We start from the raw sequence: 14,439 nt of genomic DNA on the forward strand, positions 1-14,439 counted from the left end.
TGCAGCTCAGCTCCCCGGGACAAGCCGGGCAGGACTGGGACAAGCCGGTCACAGCTGGGCGTCAGGGCCAGTCTGCCACTGCGTCCCACCCCAGCACTGTGAGCCCAGGGTCCTGCTGAGGTGAGGAGAGGGCACCAGGCTGGCACAGGAGAACTCAGGAGGGAGGGTACACCAGCAGTTCCATTTAACAGATGAGGAAACTGAGGCTCGGGGAGGTGGCGTGGTGGGCGCAAGGACACAGCGAGGAATGGCCCAGGCCTTAAGAAACTCTCTTGTGTGCTCGTGGACATCCTCGTGGCACTGTGTGTAATAGTGAAAGAGGAAAAATGGCCCTGGACGCCTGCCAGTCCTCTGTCAGCGTCCCCACACAGAGGGACACGGAAGAGGGGGCTCCGTCCGCACTGACCATGTGGGGACCCCAGACCAAGGGAAGAAGCTCGTGTTAAAACACCTCATAACACACACTTTCACATGTGTTTACACGCACAGAGGCAGTGGGGCTTCGTGGGTAGTTAAGAGCCTGGCCTCTGGGGCCCCTGGCCTGGGTTTGAGTCCCAGGTTCGCCACATTGTGGCTGGGTGACCTGGAGCAAGGACTGAACCTCTCTGTATCTCAGTTCCTCATCTGGAGAGCAGAGCTCATTCTAGCACCTACCTCGCAGATGGGTTGTGAGGACGCAGTGAGTTCAGATATGCAAAGCGTTTAGAACAGCGCTCACGTGTAGTAAGTACTTTTTAGAAAAATATATTTTTAAAAAATATGTTTTTGTGGAGATGGGGTCTCACTATGTTGCCCAGGCCGATCTTCAACTCTTGGCCTCAAGTCACGCTCCTGCCTCAGCCTCCCAAAGGGCTGGGATTATGGGCGTGAGCCACTAGACCTGGCCATTTACGTGCTTTTTAAAAAGTGTAAATTCAGAGAAAAATATTCTTGAAAAGTCCGCACTACAACTGTATTAGTTTCCTATTGCGGCTGTAAGGAATGACCACAAATTTAGTGGCTTAAACAACACGCATTTATCTCGCGGATGCGGAGGTGAGAAGTCTGAGGTGGGTCTCGGGGGCTGAAGTCAAGGAGCGGGCAGGGCCGCCGCCTTCCAGGGGTCTTCCTCGCCCTTCAGCTCCCACAGCTTCTGCACTGCCCGGCCGAGCCCCTTCTCCCCGTCAAAGCCAGCAGCGTGGTGTCTCGGCCTCTCTGACCCTGACGCTCGCGCACCTGCCTCCCTCTTCCACCTCTGGGGACCCCGAGATACGCTGGGCCCACCCAAATCACCCGGACAATCTCCTTCTTTCCAGGTCCAAGGAGCTGGGGACAGTGGAGAGCACACAGACACTGTCCTTGCCGGGCCGCGGCAGGCAGTCACTCCACACGCAGCTCTGTGACACGCCTGGAGGGGACAAGTCCCCCGCGCGCAGGCAGGGGCTTTGTCTGCACGGTGGCTCCTTCCCAGCGAGACTATGTTTGCGTGTTTCTTCGAGGTGGCTCTGAGTCACAGCGTTGTTGATCTTCCTGTCCATTTGCTGTGGGACTTTGGCTAATGGCCTAACCTCTCTGGTCTCTTCACCAGAGGAGTCGGCGGGGCGCTACCCCCACTCCTGGCAGGGCTGCACCTTGCCCAAGGGGGCGCCATGAATTCCCGGTGTCCTGCCTGCGGCCCCCACCTTGAGCAGGCTGTCCTGGGGGACTCCCAGACGCAGGCTCTGTTGTCAGGGGCTGTTGGACTGGAGGCTGAGGGTGGAATTGCTTCTGCCTGCAACCCACACCGTCTCTGGACCTGGGATGGGGCTGTTCCGGGAAGGAACAGCAGGACTGTGGGGGTGTGGCTGGGGCCGGAACTGCCCCCCTAGCTCCAGGAAGAACCTGAGAATGAGCCTGGGGCCTGCAGCCTGGAGCCTGGGCTATGACAGGCCCCAGGCTGTGGCTCCTCACCTGAGACCGGGAGGGCCTGGGGCAGAGCCGGGCTGGGCCGAGGACCTGCCCCAGCTCTGAGCCGGCTTCCATAACTCTGGTTGTGTGACTCAGTTTCCTCATGCATAAAATGGGGATTGGAACCGCCTCATCTCATGGAGTAGCCATAAGGACCTCGTGTGCATCGTGTACATGGGGAGGCTGGGGAGTTGGGGGTTGGTGGCACCCAATAGGCCTTATCCAGGGTTGGCTCCCCCCGCCCGCCAGCCTCTCTAGCTCCCAGGGAGCTGGCCCCAGATGCCAGGGACACCTGACACCTGCAAATGCGCCTTCATGTCCCAGGCTCAGAGAATGAAACAAGGGAACAATTAGAACAAACAAACAACCAACCATCTTCTTACTGAAGAGCTGATACGTTCACGTGTCCAACAATCAAAATACATCAAAGGGTGCGCAGTGGGAAGTTCCCTTCCCACCCTTCCTCCAGCCCATTTCTTGAGTACGTTCTCTCAGAGATGGCCTGTGTGGGTAAACTGGAAGACAGTTTATTTATTTATTTATTTATTTATTTATTTTTTGAGACAGGGTCTTATTCTGTTGCCTGGGCTGGAGTGCAGTGGCATCATGACAGCTCACTACAACCTCAAACTCCTGGGCTCAGGTGATCCTCCTGCCTCAGCCTCCCAAGTAGCTGGGACTACAGGTGCTTGCCAGCACACCTGGCTAATTTTTCTATTTTTAGTAGAGACGGGGTCTTGCTCTTGCTCAGGCTGGTCTCAAACTCCTGAGCTCAAGCAATCCTCCTGCCTCAGCCTCCTAGAGTGCTAGGATTGCAGGCGTGAGCCACAGTTCTGGGTGAAGATAGATTTGTATCCTTTTCTCTGCCTTTAACTCGCGCTATAAATGGCAGAGTCCTCTTCTTGTAGAACGGCGGGCATCGGCGCACACACAGACAGCTTCCTTGTGCTGTGGTGTGGGGCTTCCATTGTTATTTAGCCAGACTGCAGACGGAAGGGTGTTTCTGTTTTATTTTGGGTTTTTGGGTTTTTTTTTTTTTGAGACAGAGTCTCACTTTGTTGTCCAGGCTAGAGTGAGTGCCGTGGCGTCAGCCTAGCTCACAGCAACCTCAAACTCCTGGGCTCAAGCGATCCTCCTGCCTCAGCCTCCCGAGTAGCTGGGACTACAGGCATGCGCCACCATGCCCGGCTAATTTTTTATATATATATCAGTTGGCCAATTAATTTCTTTCTATTTATAGTAGAGACGGGGTCTCGCTCTTGCTCAGGCTGGTTTTGAACTCCTGACCTTGAGCAATCCGCCCGCCTCGGCCTCCCAAGAGCTAGGATTACAGGCGTGAGCCACAGCGCCCGGCCTTTTTTTTTTTTTTTAAAGCAAAGGAATAGCTTCCTGGAAGTGTCCTTCCCCGAGTCTAGAATCAGGAGATCTGGGTTTGAGTCTGGATTCTGCTACTCACGCCGTGGGGGACTTTGCACGTGCTACTTCTCCTTCCTTGCCCTCGGTTTTCTCATCTGTGAGATGGGTGTTGTATCCATCCATGAGACAATTGCCCACCGGCAACTTATGGGCTGTACTCAGATAGGGATGTGTTTTGCTCACAAAACTTTTCCAAAATCTGGAGACTGCACAGCAAAATGCAGATTTCTGGCTTCAACAGCTGGCTAGAGCCAAGTGACAGCTCCCCTTTGGAAGGGACAGGGTGCTCCATCTGGCCTCAGGCCCCACCACTCCCTTTAGCCCACTTCCCTTCCCCCGACCTCGTCGGCCACCTCCACAGGATGGTCTCTGATGTGGGGTTAGACGTAAGCAAACGGAATGGGGCCTTGTGACCTCCCCGACCTTCACCCTCTTGCTGGGTTCCTGGGGTTTCTGGGACTCGGTAGCCGGGACCACGGACAGCCCAGGCCTGGGGACCCACCCCCTGCGCGAGAGGCTCCAGAGTGTCTCCCGCGGCAGAGGGGAAGCTGAAATGCCGGCACCGCGTCCGGGAAGGGCTCTGGGCTGTGAGCCAGGCGGCTTCGTCCTGGGAGGCGGCGGCCGAGGCTTCTTCCCCAGGCTGGAGCCGGAAGCTGCGCTACGAACACCTGGAGTTCCCATCTCCTGGTCCCCAGGATGTGGATTCCTGTGCATGACCCCCCACGCCTTCCTCTTCCCCACCTACCTTTGGCAGCCACATCCTGCCTTCAAGGGCTGGCCCGGGACTGAAGGGGAGATATGGGTGGAGTCCCAAGAGAACCTCAGGAACATCCTCTCCAGGGTGGCAGAAATCTTGTCTTGGTCCCAGGGTGCCTTGGAACACAGTTTGAAAACCACTGATAGAGCCCATTTGATAGATGGGAAAACAAAGGCCTGGAGTGGGGAAGGGTAGGGGGGGTCAGACCCTTGGGGCCCTTATAGTCCCCCCAAGTCCACTACAAAGCCTGGCACGTGGAAATGCTGCTCACGGCACTCCCAGCCCCTCCCCCCAGGGCTGCCCTGCTCTCGTTAGTCCAGAAGGCCAGGGGGGGTGCAGGGCTCCCAGTCCCCCGGGACTCGCCTTGCCTCCTCCTGTGCCAAACGCCTGCGTCCCAGGGTGGCTGCGAGGAGCAAAGGAGACGACAGTGCAAGAGCGCGAAGGGCGCAGCCGCCCCCGCCGCCCCCGCCGCCCACTCCCCCTGCACGCGCTGTGGACAGCCGCGACTTGGACCGCCGCGTTTTCCCACGGCTTTGTTGAGAGATAATTCACATGCCATACAGTTCATCCGCTTAAAGCATATGATTCAGTGGTTTTCCATATATTTACAGGGTTGCACGGCCGTCACCACAATCTAATTTTAGAGCACGTTCATCATCCCGAAGAGAAACCCGACACCCGCCAGCAGCCACTCCCGTCCCCTCGCCTCCCGCCCCGGGGACGCTGGTCTGCGTTCCGGCCTGGGGACTGGCCTGGTCTGGACACGCCACGTAAACGGAACCGCACTGTATGTGGCCTTCTGTGGCTGGCTTCGTCCACTTAGCAGGATGTCGCAGCCCGTATCGGTCCCCGGCCCTGCTTACGACCGAGTAGTACTCCACGGCGCGGGCGGGCGCCTTTCCTCCGCCCGCTCACCAGCTTGCGGGCGCCTGGGCTGCTTCCAGCTTGCGACTCCCACCAGTGACGCTGCCGCGAGCGTCCGTGTGCGAGTCTCCGCGCGGCCGTACGTGGCCGTCTCTCCTTTGTACATGCCTAGGAGGGGAATCGCTGCATCATATGGCGGCTCCACGTTTAGCGTTTTGAGGAGCTGCCAAGCTGCTTTCCAAAGCGGCTGAATCATTTCGCACTCCCGCCAGCGGCGTACGACAAGGACTCGGGTCTCTCCGCGTCCCCGCCAACGCCTGCTGCCGCCGCTCTGGTTATAGCCGGCCCGCGCGAGGCGGCTCTCATCGTGGTTTCCATGTGCGCTTCCTGAACCACCAACCGCGCCGAGCAGCTTTCCCAGTGCTTATTAGCCATTCGTGTATCTTTTTTGGAGAAATGTCTGTTCAAACGACAGCCTCTCATTTAATCCTCACCCCCACACCATGAGACCAGAACTGTCACCAGCAACACCCACGGTGAGGAAACCGAGGCTCAGAGGAGCTCACAAGGGGTGATGGAGACAGGACTGGTGGGCTCGGGGCCGCTGCCACGCTGGGACACCACATCCGAGGAGGAGGGTCCGCAAGCATTACAATGGGGTCACGGGGGTGGAGGGTGTGGGTGATGGTGGGGACAGGGAGGTATGAAGACACCTCCAGCACTGCAGGCTGGAAGAATTGGGGCCTGAGTCCTATTCCTGTCTGCCACTGTCTCACTCTGTGACCTTGTGCAAGACATTTCCTACTCCGGGCCTCAGTTTCCCCATTTATAATAATGATGCCTTTATTCTGCTGCCTGCATTCTACAAGTGAATGCGTTGAAGCCAGGACCGGGGCGTCGGTGGTTCCAGGCCTGTGGGTCACTCACTCTCCAGTCGCTGGCCTTTTGGGGCTGGCTGTGGGCAGGGCCTCTGCTCTGGGTCTTGGGCCGACCTGTGCTCTTGGGTACCACGCGCTGGAGCTTCTGGGCCCACAGAGAAGGCCTTGCTCAGGCTGGCGGAGGGCAGCGGGCAGGCGGGCAGTGCCTGGGCTGCTAGCCTGTGGGAAGCAGCACATTTGTCCCTGCCTGGGAGCCTACCCCACACTGTCCACCTGCAGCCCTGGCCACCTGCTGCTTCCACCTGGGGCCAGGGTGGGGGCAGGGCATGAAGCTACAACGGGCGCAGAGGTGGGGCAGGAAGCCGGGCCGAGCACCCATCCTCTGAGAAAAAGCTGGGCAGATGGTCTCATTTGCTCATTCATTCATTCGCTCACTCATTCATTCATTGGCTGTTCATCCAGCCCTGGGCTCTGGCCTTGCACAGTAAAAGCAGAAAAGATTGTTGAAGGTCCAGGTTTCTTCAAGGACGAAGACTACTTAGGAAAGGTCGGAATGTTAAATGGAGGCCGCCGAATTGACTGCGTTCTTCAGGAAAAGCCAGTAGAGATTTTAATGAGTATCTTTCCGCTCTTCAGAGTCGCGCTATTGGGAACCGGAAGACACTGCCCTGCTATTACTTAAAGAGATTTACCGAACAAGGAGCATTCGTCCAGGACAGCCCCAGCGTCGGTCGGACGTCCGTCTCACTGTGGACGGTGGATGTGACGCTGGGAGCAACACCTTGGAGCATGAGGACCGAGGCGCATCCTAGGGCAGGTGGGCTAGCCGGGGACCCACGTGACCATAGAACTCCCAGACCAGATTCTAACTTCCTACATCCTGACTTTCACGTGACAGAAAAATTAATTTCTCTCTCTTTTTTTAAAAAAAATAAGTGCTTTCCTCGTGGAAGCGCTGACCGTAGCGTGGCCACTCCTCAGGGCGCTCGGCGGTTCCTGCGCTGAGAGCCACATACTCCCAGCCCCGACCCCAGCAGACACCTGGTGTCCTGCGCCAGCTCTGGGTCCTCCCCAACACCCGGCAGCCTCTGCCCCCCGTCCCCGGCCCACCCTCCAGAGTTTCCACCTGGTGGTGCCCTCGGTCCCCCGCCCGCCTTCCCCCAACGTTCCAACGTTTGACAGGCATCTGACAGCGGGGGTCTGGTGGGCTGGAGAGGAGCTTGCAGCAGCCAGGGGACCAGTGTTCAAGTCCTCGCTCGGCTGTGTGGCTCGGGCAAGACGCCCAGCCTCTCCGGCTCAGCTTCTTCGCTGGGCAGCGCGAGGGCCGGACTGGCGCTGCTGAAGGGCGCTGGGCTCTGCAAGTGGCTGCGGGGCGGCGGCTGTGGCTTGGGGCAGCTCCGGGAACACGGGGTGGACGTCGGGGGTCCCTGGGGCGGGTGCGGTGGCACCAGGCTGGGGAGCGGCCTTTCCCAGGGGTGCTGGAGTGGCGGCCTCCTCCCCGCCAGCTCTCGCCCGGCTTATCGCCGCCGTCCGTCCGTGGGCCACTCTTCCGAGCGGCTGCTCCGGTTTCAGCCTGGAGCCTGCGATAGCGGGGATCGTGGGAGCCCTGGGGGCGGGTGGGTGGCCCCGCTCTCACAGGGCACCCCGTCTGCTCCGGGTTATCTCTGCCCCGAGACAGGCTGGGAAAGTGAGAAGCTGCGTTATCGCCTCCACTTCCCTCCGGAGATAGGGCTGCCTCAAAGCCCCCTTGTTCTGCCCTCTGCTCCCTCCGCACACGGCCCAGGAGTGGGGCGCCGCTGGGGCACCCAGTGTCAGTGATCCTCGCGGAGGAGCCGGGGGAGTCGGGGGGCTGTGGGGTTTTCAAGCTGCCCTTGGCTGGGTCGCCGCACTCACTGAGCACCCACCAGGGCCAGAAGAGGGGGGCCAGTGGGGGTGGGGAGGATTTCTCATATGGGGGGCTGGGTGCTGACCAATCAGGTGACCGGGATCCCTGCTGGGCCGGGCAGTGCCCTCTAGCTACGGGCTCCTGAGGAGGTCTGGGGCTCTGGGGGCCGGGCAGCCTGAGGGCCATTTGGAGGTCTGGGGCAGAGACTAGTTACCCGCTGGTCTGGGTGCATTTCAGGATTCTAGCAGCAAATCCTGAAATGGCTTCACAGAGACTCGCAGCCGACTTGACTTGCCGCAGCGTGGAGCAGACCTGGGAGCAGACACCTGCATGCAAATGTGCCACCTGTGTGGGTGTCAGAACCTTATCCGCCTCCCTGGGCCTTGGTTTCCTGTCTGTAAAATGGGTCTGAGAGTGGCTCATTCTGCACAGACTTTTGTGCAGAGGAAGCGAGGTCCTCTGTGTAAATTGTCACACGCTGTGCCTGGTGCAAATTAGGGTGCCTGATGAGATTGCTTCTATTTGACCATTTTTCACAAAAATGGCGTGTCACATGCTCAGGTCAGAGTGAGTGCTAATGAGTATTGGCATTAAGGTGTCCCAGGCCTCACTCCAGGCACTGGGGACGTGGCAGGGGTGGAGGCTGGACTGGCCCTGCGCCGAGGGAGCCCAAGTCCAGCAGGGACACAGGTGTTAGTAACTGTGGGTGTGAGGTGGCTGGTGGCTTACAGGAAGGTGTGGCAGACAGAATTATGGCCCCGCCACAGATGTCCATGTACTGATTCCCAGAAACTGACAATAGGTCATCTTACGTGGCAAAGGGATTTTGCGGATATGATTTAAGTTAAGGATCCTGAGATGGGAGTTACCTAGGGGGGCCTGGTGTGTATAGGAGGGGGCAAACCGAACTGCACACTGAAAAATGGTTAAATAGACAAATGTTATGTTATATGCATTTTACCATAATTTTAAAGATTAATAATGTAAGAAACCCAAGGAGGTGCGGTGACCCAATGCCATGGGGGCTGGTCCCGAAACGGGACGAGGACGGCAGTGGCAAAGCTGGTGGCGTCTGAGTACGGCCTGCAGTTATGGGACTGCGTCAACGTTAACTTCTTCTTTTTGAAAAATCCACCCCCGTTATGTAAGACGTTGACGTTAGGGGAAGTTGGGTGTCAGGTAGATGGGAGCTGTCTTTACAGCTCTTCTGTTAATTTAAAATGATTTCAAGATTAAAACGTTAAAAAACACAGAAGGAGGGGAGAGAGTCAAAGTCAGAAGCTATGAGGGCCGAAGGAGAGATCAGATGAGAGAGCTTTGAAGACGCCACCACACAGGCTTTGAAGAACTAGGAGGAGGCCACAAGCCAAGGAATCCTGGCAGCCTCTAGAAGCCGGACAAGGCGGGGAAGTGGTTCTGCCTGAGAGTCCTGGGAGGAACTCAGCCCTGCCGACACCTGGACCTGCAAACTGTGAGATGTGTTCGTGGTACTCTATTACGGCTGCAATAGGCACCTGATACCACAGGCAGGGAGGTGACACTAAAGACGACAGCCACAGTGATGTGCACTCTGAGTGCTTAGGAAGGGCCCAGCGGTGTTCTTTAAGCACTTCTTATATGTTAACTCAGCTAATCTTCAAATACTTCTCTGCAGAGGATAATTATTATTTCCATTTTACAGACAAGGAAACAAAAGCACAGAGAGGTAAAGTAACATGTCCAAGGCCACACAGCTGGAAGGACAGAGTGGGATGCTCACCCAGGCCGGTGGTGGCTGAGCCTGTGTGTGCGACCCCTGCACTCCACCGCCCGGCTTCTCCTGTGTGCGAATTCTGACCCCACCTGCTCGGTGCTGGGCCCTTCACTGAAAGGCTTCAATTTGATTTCACAACCATCCCACGGAGTAGAAGTTCTTGCCATCTCTATTTTACAGGTGGGGAAACTGAGGCCCAGCAAGTCGGAGCCCCTTGCTCAGGGTCACAAGGCCAGAGTGTGTTCCCAGTGATGCTCTCTCACTGCTGTGGCCAGAGGGGCCAGGACACAGCGTGGCCAGCAGGGGGTTCATGCTTGGCAGCCGCTTGGACCCCTGCCCCTGTCCTGCCCCCATCTCCACATTCCCTGTGCTCCCTGATTGGGAATGGCGTCCCCATCAGATGTCCCCACACCCCTGCACACCAGGGGCTGAGGTACCTCCCGCCCCATTGTTCAGACCAGGAAGCCATCCCCTCCCTTTGGCCAGGGAGGCAGTCTCTGGGGGAAGGTCCTTCCCAGAGAGGCAAGTGCCAGGCCCTGGTTGGCCCCAGGACAGACGAACGCTGGCCCTTTAAGGGCAGGGGGCTGGGTGATGGCTGCTCTGAACCCAAGGGTCACTGGATCCCTTCTTATCAGAGACGTTTTGAGGGAGTGAACCCAGGGCCAAGGGCAGCTGGAGTCAGCAGCTGGGCAGGGGGACCTTGTTTAAGGCATGTTCTCCTCCTCCTCTGGGCTCAGTTTCCTCAGCTGTGCAATGGGAGAGTGGGGCTGGGGCCCTCTGGGCCCCTGGGGTTCCGTGCGCCTGTGACCCTGAGGGTGGGTCCTTCCCTGTTCATTCATAGTAATGAGTGCACACTTGCTGGGGCGTCCACCCGGCCATTCCAGTGAGGTCTCCCGGGACCCGAGGGAAGGCCCCCACTGCTGTCTGTTTTAGGGGCAAGGGAACTGAGGCACAGGGTGGTTCAGGGATACCCACGGTCATGCGGCCAGTGAGGGTGAAGCTAGGGGCTGTGCCCAGGACTGGGGTTCCCTGGGCCACTGGCCACCCCACTGTCCTGCTGTCACTGCTCATTCTCCCTTTCTCTCCTAACCCACACAGGACCGAGGGGCAGGAGGTGGCTGGGATTTCCCAGGGGGCTGCGGGAACTCGGTGTGGTTACTGGGACTCCTGTCTCTCCTGCCAGACAAGGCCACGTACCCCTCTGGGCTGGACCAGGGCTTGGGAGCCAGCTGCACACCCTCCCTGGGGTCAGGGAGGGCTCCCTGGAGGCAGTGGCATGTCAGCTGAGCAAGAGTAAGCACTAAGCCAGTAAAGGAAGGGGGAGAGGGCATTCTGGGCAGAGGGGCCCCATGTCAAAGAAATAGGAGCTCTCCAACCTGGCCTCTGAGTCCCAGCTCCCAGGCCCGTTTTCTCAGTGCTGTGAGAGGGTTCCCCTCTGCTGCCCCCGGGAACCCTCTGAGCTTCCTTCGGCTACGGCAGGGCAGTCTGTCCACTGCCTGATGGCTTTCCCACTGGACTGTCAGCCTGGTGTGGCCAAGAGCCTGGACCCTGGAGCCCGGCTGCCCTGGCTCAGTCCTACTTCTGTCACTTGTATCTCCGTCACCTCAGCAGAGTGACTTCACCGTGGTGTTACTCCTGTCAGGGATACAATCGTCAATGTCCCTCCAGCCCAGTCGTGAAAGGCCCATGGACTGAATGAATGACTCAGGAAGGAAGGACCAAGGGGCTGAGCACTGTGTGGCAAGGTGGCCCGGTGGGGTCTGGGCAGAGGGGTGCCACGGCTGAGCACGGGTCCTCGAGGGCCTTCTGGGAATAGGGGCCAGTGTAGCCAGGTCTGCAGAATGTTCCAGAGAAGCCAGAATTCTAGATCATTTGAAATCTCCCAATTTTTAAGGCAAGGCTAAATGTTAGAAAACAGCTCTGAGCCAAGGAAAACAAAGACCCTGCTCTTGGAACTGCTAGATGTCACCCTCTGGCTGCCCACCTCTCCCCAAGTGGCATGCAAATGAGAGATGATATTCAAATATGATGGCATGCAAATGAGATAATATGCAAATGAGCACCACAAACTGCATATAGCCAAATGCACAAGTGGATGAGAATGCGCCTTCCTTTCCTCCTGTCTGCTCCCTCCCGTCATGCCTTGCTGAGGGCAGGGAGTCTGGTCACTGTAGTACCTCTGGAGCCTGGACCCCTGCCTGGCACACAGTGGGCTCACCTTCTCTGTTGAACTGGACGGATGAGTGATGACAGGCAAGACGACAGTGGATGTAGATGAGCTACGGAGGAAGGAGCGTGGGAAATGCTGACTGGCCGAGTGGCCATGTGCAGTTTACATCAGCTCCGCGCCTCTCTTTACTCATCTGTAGAGTGGGCGCGGCTCGGGCCTTTCGGGAGGCAGTTGGACTGAGTGTGTCAGGAGCATACATCCGGGGCTCTATGACCCAATAATTCCACTCCAGCCAAGGAGCAATCCCTAAACATGGAAAAAGGAAAGCTTTCTGTGTAATCATATCGACCAAAATATATTATTTATAACTTCGAAAAACTGGAAACAACTGATATGTCCAACAATAAGGAAATGGCTAAATAAACCATGGAACTTCCACTTGACAAAATATTAGGCAGCCAATAAAAGTGAGGTTCAGAGAAGAGGAAAAAGAAACGAGGTCACAGAGAGTGATAGAACCAGAAAAGTGCCCGTGATATAATATAATGGCAATTCAGAAAGGCAGGATACCCCCGCTTTGTTTTTTTCTTTTAATATACAGTATGATCTCAGCCACGTTTTAAAAAAAGTCCTCAAACAAAAAACTATGGAAGGAAATACATCAAACCTTAACAATGATTGTCTCTGGGTGGTGGGGCTGTGGGTGGTGATTTTTCTTCCTTATTTTGACTTTTCTGCATTTTTCGGATTTTCGTAAGTGAATATGTATTGTTGCTTTTATGGTAAAGACATTAAGAATGAAAAAATGGAATTCAGGGTGGGGGTGGGGGTGGGTGCTGTCTAAGATCTGCCCAGGTGCATGTATCTCTGAGAGGCATCTGGCTTCAGGAAGGTTCTGGGCTGGGAGATGGCAGCCGAATGTCAGATGAGGGCCGCCCTGTGATCCTGGCACATCTCTTTGGGTGCCTCAATGGCACGTTCTGCCAGGTGGGCCCTGGTCATTTATCTGTTTTTTTTGAGACAGAGTCTTTCTCTGTTGCCCAGACTGGAGTGCAGTGACATCATCATAGCTCACTGCAGCCTTGAACTCCTGGGCTCCAGTGATCCTCCTTCCTCAACCTCCCAAGCAGCTGGGAGTACAGGCACGTGCCTCTATGCCTGGCTAATTTTTCTATTTGTTTTTTTTTTTTTTTTTTTGAGACAGAGTCTCGCTTTGTTGCCCAGGCTAGAGTGAGTGCCGTGGCATCAGCCTAGCTCACAGCAACCTCAAACTCCTGGGCTCAATCAATCCTCCTGCCTCAGCCTCCCGAGTAGCTGGGACTACAGGCATGTGCCACCATGCCCGGCTAATTTTTTCTATATATATTAGTTGGCCAATTAATTTCTGTCTATTTATAGTAGATACAGGGTCTCGCTCTTGTTCAGGCTAGTTTTGAACTCCTGACCTTGAGCAATCCGCCCGCCTCGGCCTCCCAGAGTGCTAGGATTACAGGCGTGAGCCACCGTGGCCGGCCTTAATTTTTCTATTTGTTTGCAGAGATGAGGTCCTGCCATATTGCTCAGGCTGGTCTTGAACTCCTGGATTCAAGCGATGCTCCCACCTCAGCCTCCCAAATTGCTAGGATTACAGGCGTGAGCCACTGCCCCCAGCCTCAGTCACCTATTTGACAGGGGTATAGCAAGATCAGAGTGAGAAGCTGACTTAAAATGGTACTGTTATTATTAGTTTCCAGGAAGGCCGGTTCTGTTTTCAGACACCCCGGAAAGATGTCAGCGTTCTTACCAGGGAGTCCCTGGGAGTATTTTTGGCCCTGGAGCTACAGATGTTCCTGACTCATTCTGGAAAGTAGAGCTGGGGTGATCTCTAGAAATGCTTCATTGGGTAGGGGAGGGGCATGGCCAGGGACTCAGAGTCCTGGGTTCTGAGGCTGGCTCTTCCCACATTGCTGTGTGACCATGGGCAAGTCACTCACCCTTTCTGGATGTCAGCTTCTCCTGTGCGATGGGCTCTGGACACAGAGACCACTGAGATTTTTCTCTGTTTAAATGAGACCCTTCATCTGTCAGAGCCATTGCTGGCTTTTGAGCCCAACACAGGGTCCAGTTTACAGGCCAGTGGATAATGGGCCAATTGGACCCAAATAACTTCCTTGCTCATTCACCTACCCACCCACCCACCTACCCATCCATCCATACATCCACCCATCCATCTATCCATCCACCCACCCATCTACCCTTCCATCCCTCTGTCCACCCATCCACCTACACATCCACCCATCCACCCTTCCACCCATCTGTCCACCAACCCATCCACTCATCACCCATCCATCCATCCATCCATCCACCCACCCACCCACCCATCCATCCACCCACCCACCCACCCACCCATCCATCCATCCACCCACCCATCCACCCATCCATCCATCCACTCACCCACCCACCCATCCATCCAACCACCCACCCATCCACCCATCCATCCATCCACTCACCCACCCACCCATCCATCCACCCACCCATCCATACATACATCCACCCATCCATCTATCCATCCACCCACCCATCTACCCTTCCATCCCTCTGTCCACCCATCCACCTACACATCCACCCATCCACCCTTCCACCCATCCGTCCACCAACCCATCCACTCATCACCCATCCATCCACCCATCCATCCATCCATCCATCCACCCACCCACCCACCCATCCACCCACCCACCCACCCATCCATCCATCCACCCACCCATCCACCCATCCATCCATCCACTCACCCACCCACCCATCCATCCAACC

The 14,439-nt window shown here is 56.5% G+C and overlaps 1 protein-coding gene across 1 annotated transcript in view; it reads left to right on the forward strand.

Annotated features, from left to right (window-relative positions):
• The first annotated feature begins 2,102 nt into the window (after positions 1-2,102).
• The window catches only part of LOC105858493 (DNA dC->dU-editing enzyme APOBEC-3G-like), a 207,153-nt gene continuing 194,816 nt past the window's right edge, over positions 2,103-14,439 (forward strand). Inside the window, exon 1 of the mRNA XM_020287783.2 lies at positions 2,103-2,106. The gene's annotated coding sequence lies outside the window, so the exon portion shown is untranslated. The remainder of the gene's footprint in view (positions 2,107-14,439) is intronic.

The sequence above is a fragment of the Microcebus murinus genome, chromosome 10 (assembly GCF_040939455.1).
Source record: "Microcebus murinus isolate Inina chromosome 10, M.murinus_Inina_mat1.0, whole genome shotgun sequence".
In the NCBI taxonomy this organism is placed as follows: domain Eukaryota; kingdom Metazoa; phylum Chordata; class Mammalia; order Primates; family Cheirogaleidae; genus Microcebus; species Microcebus murinus.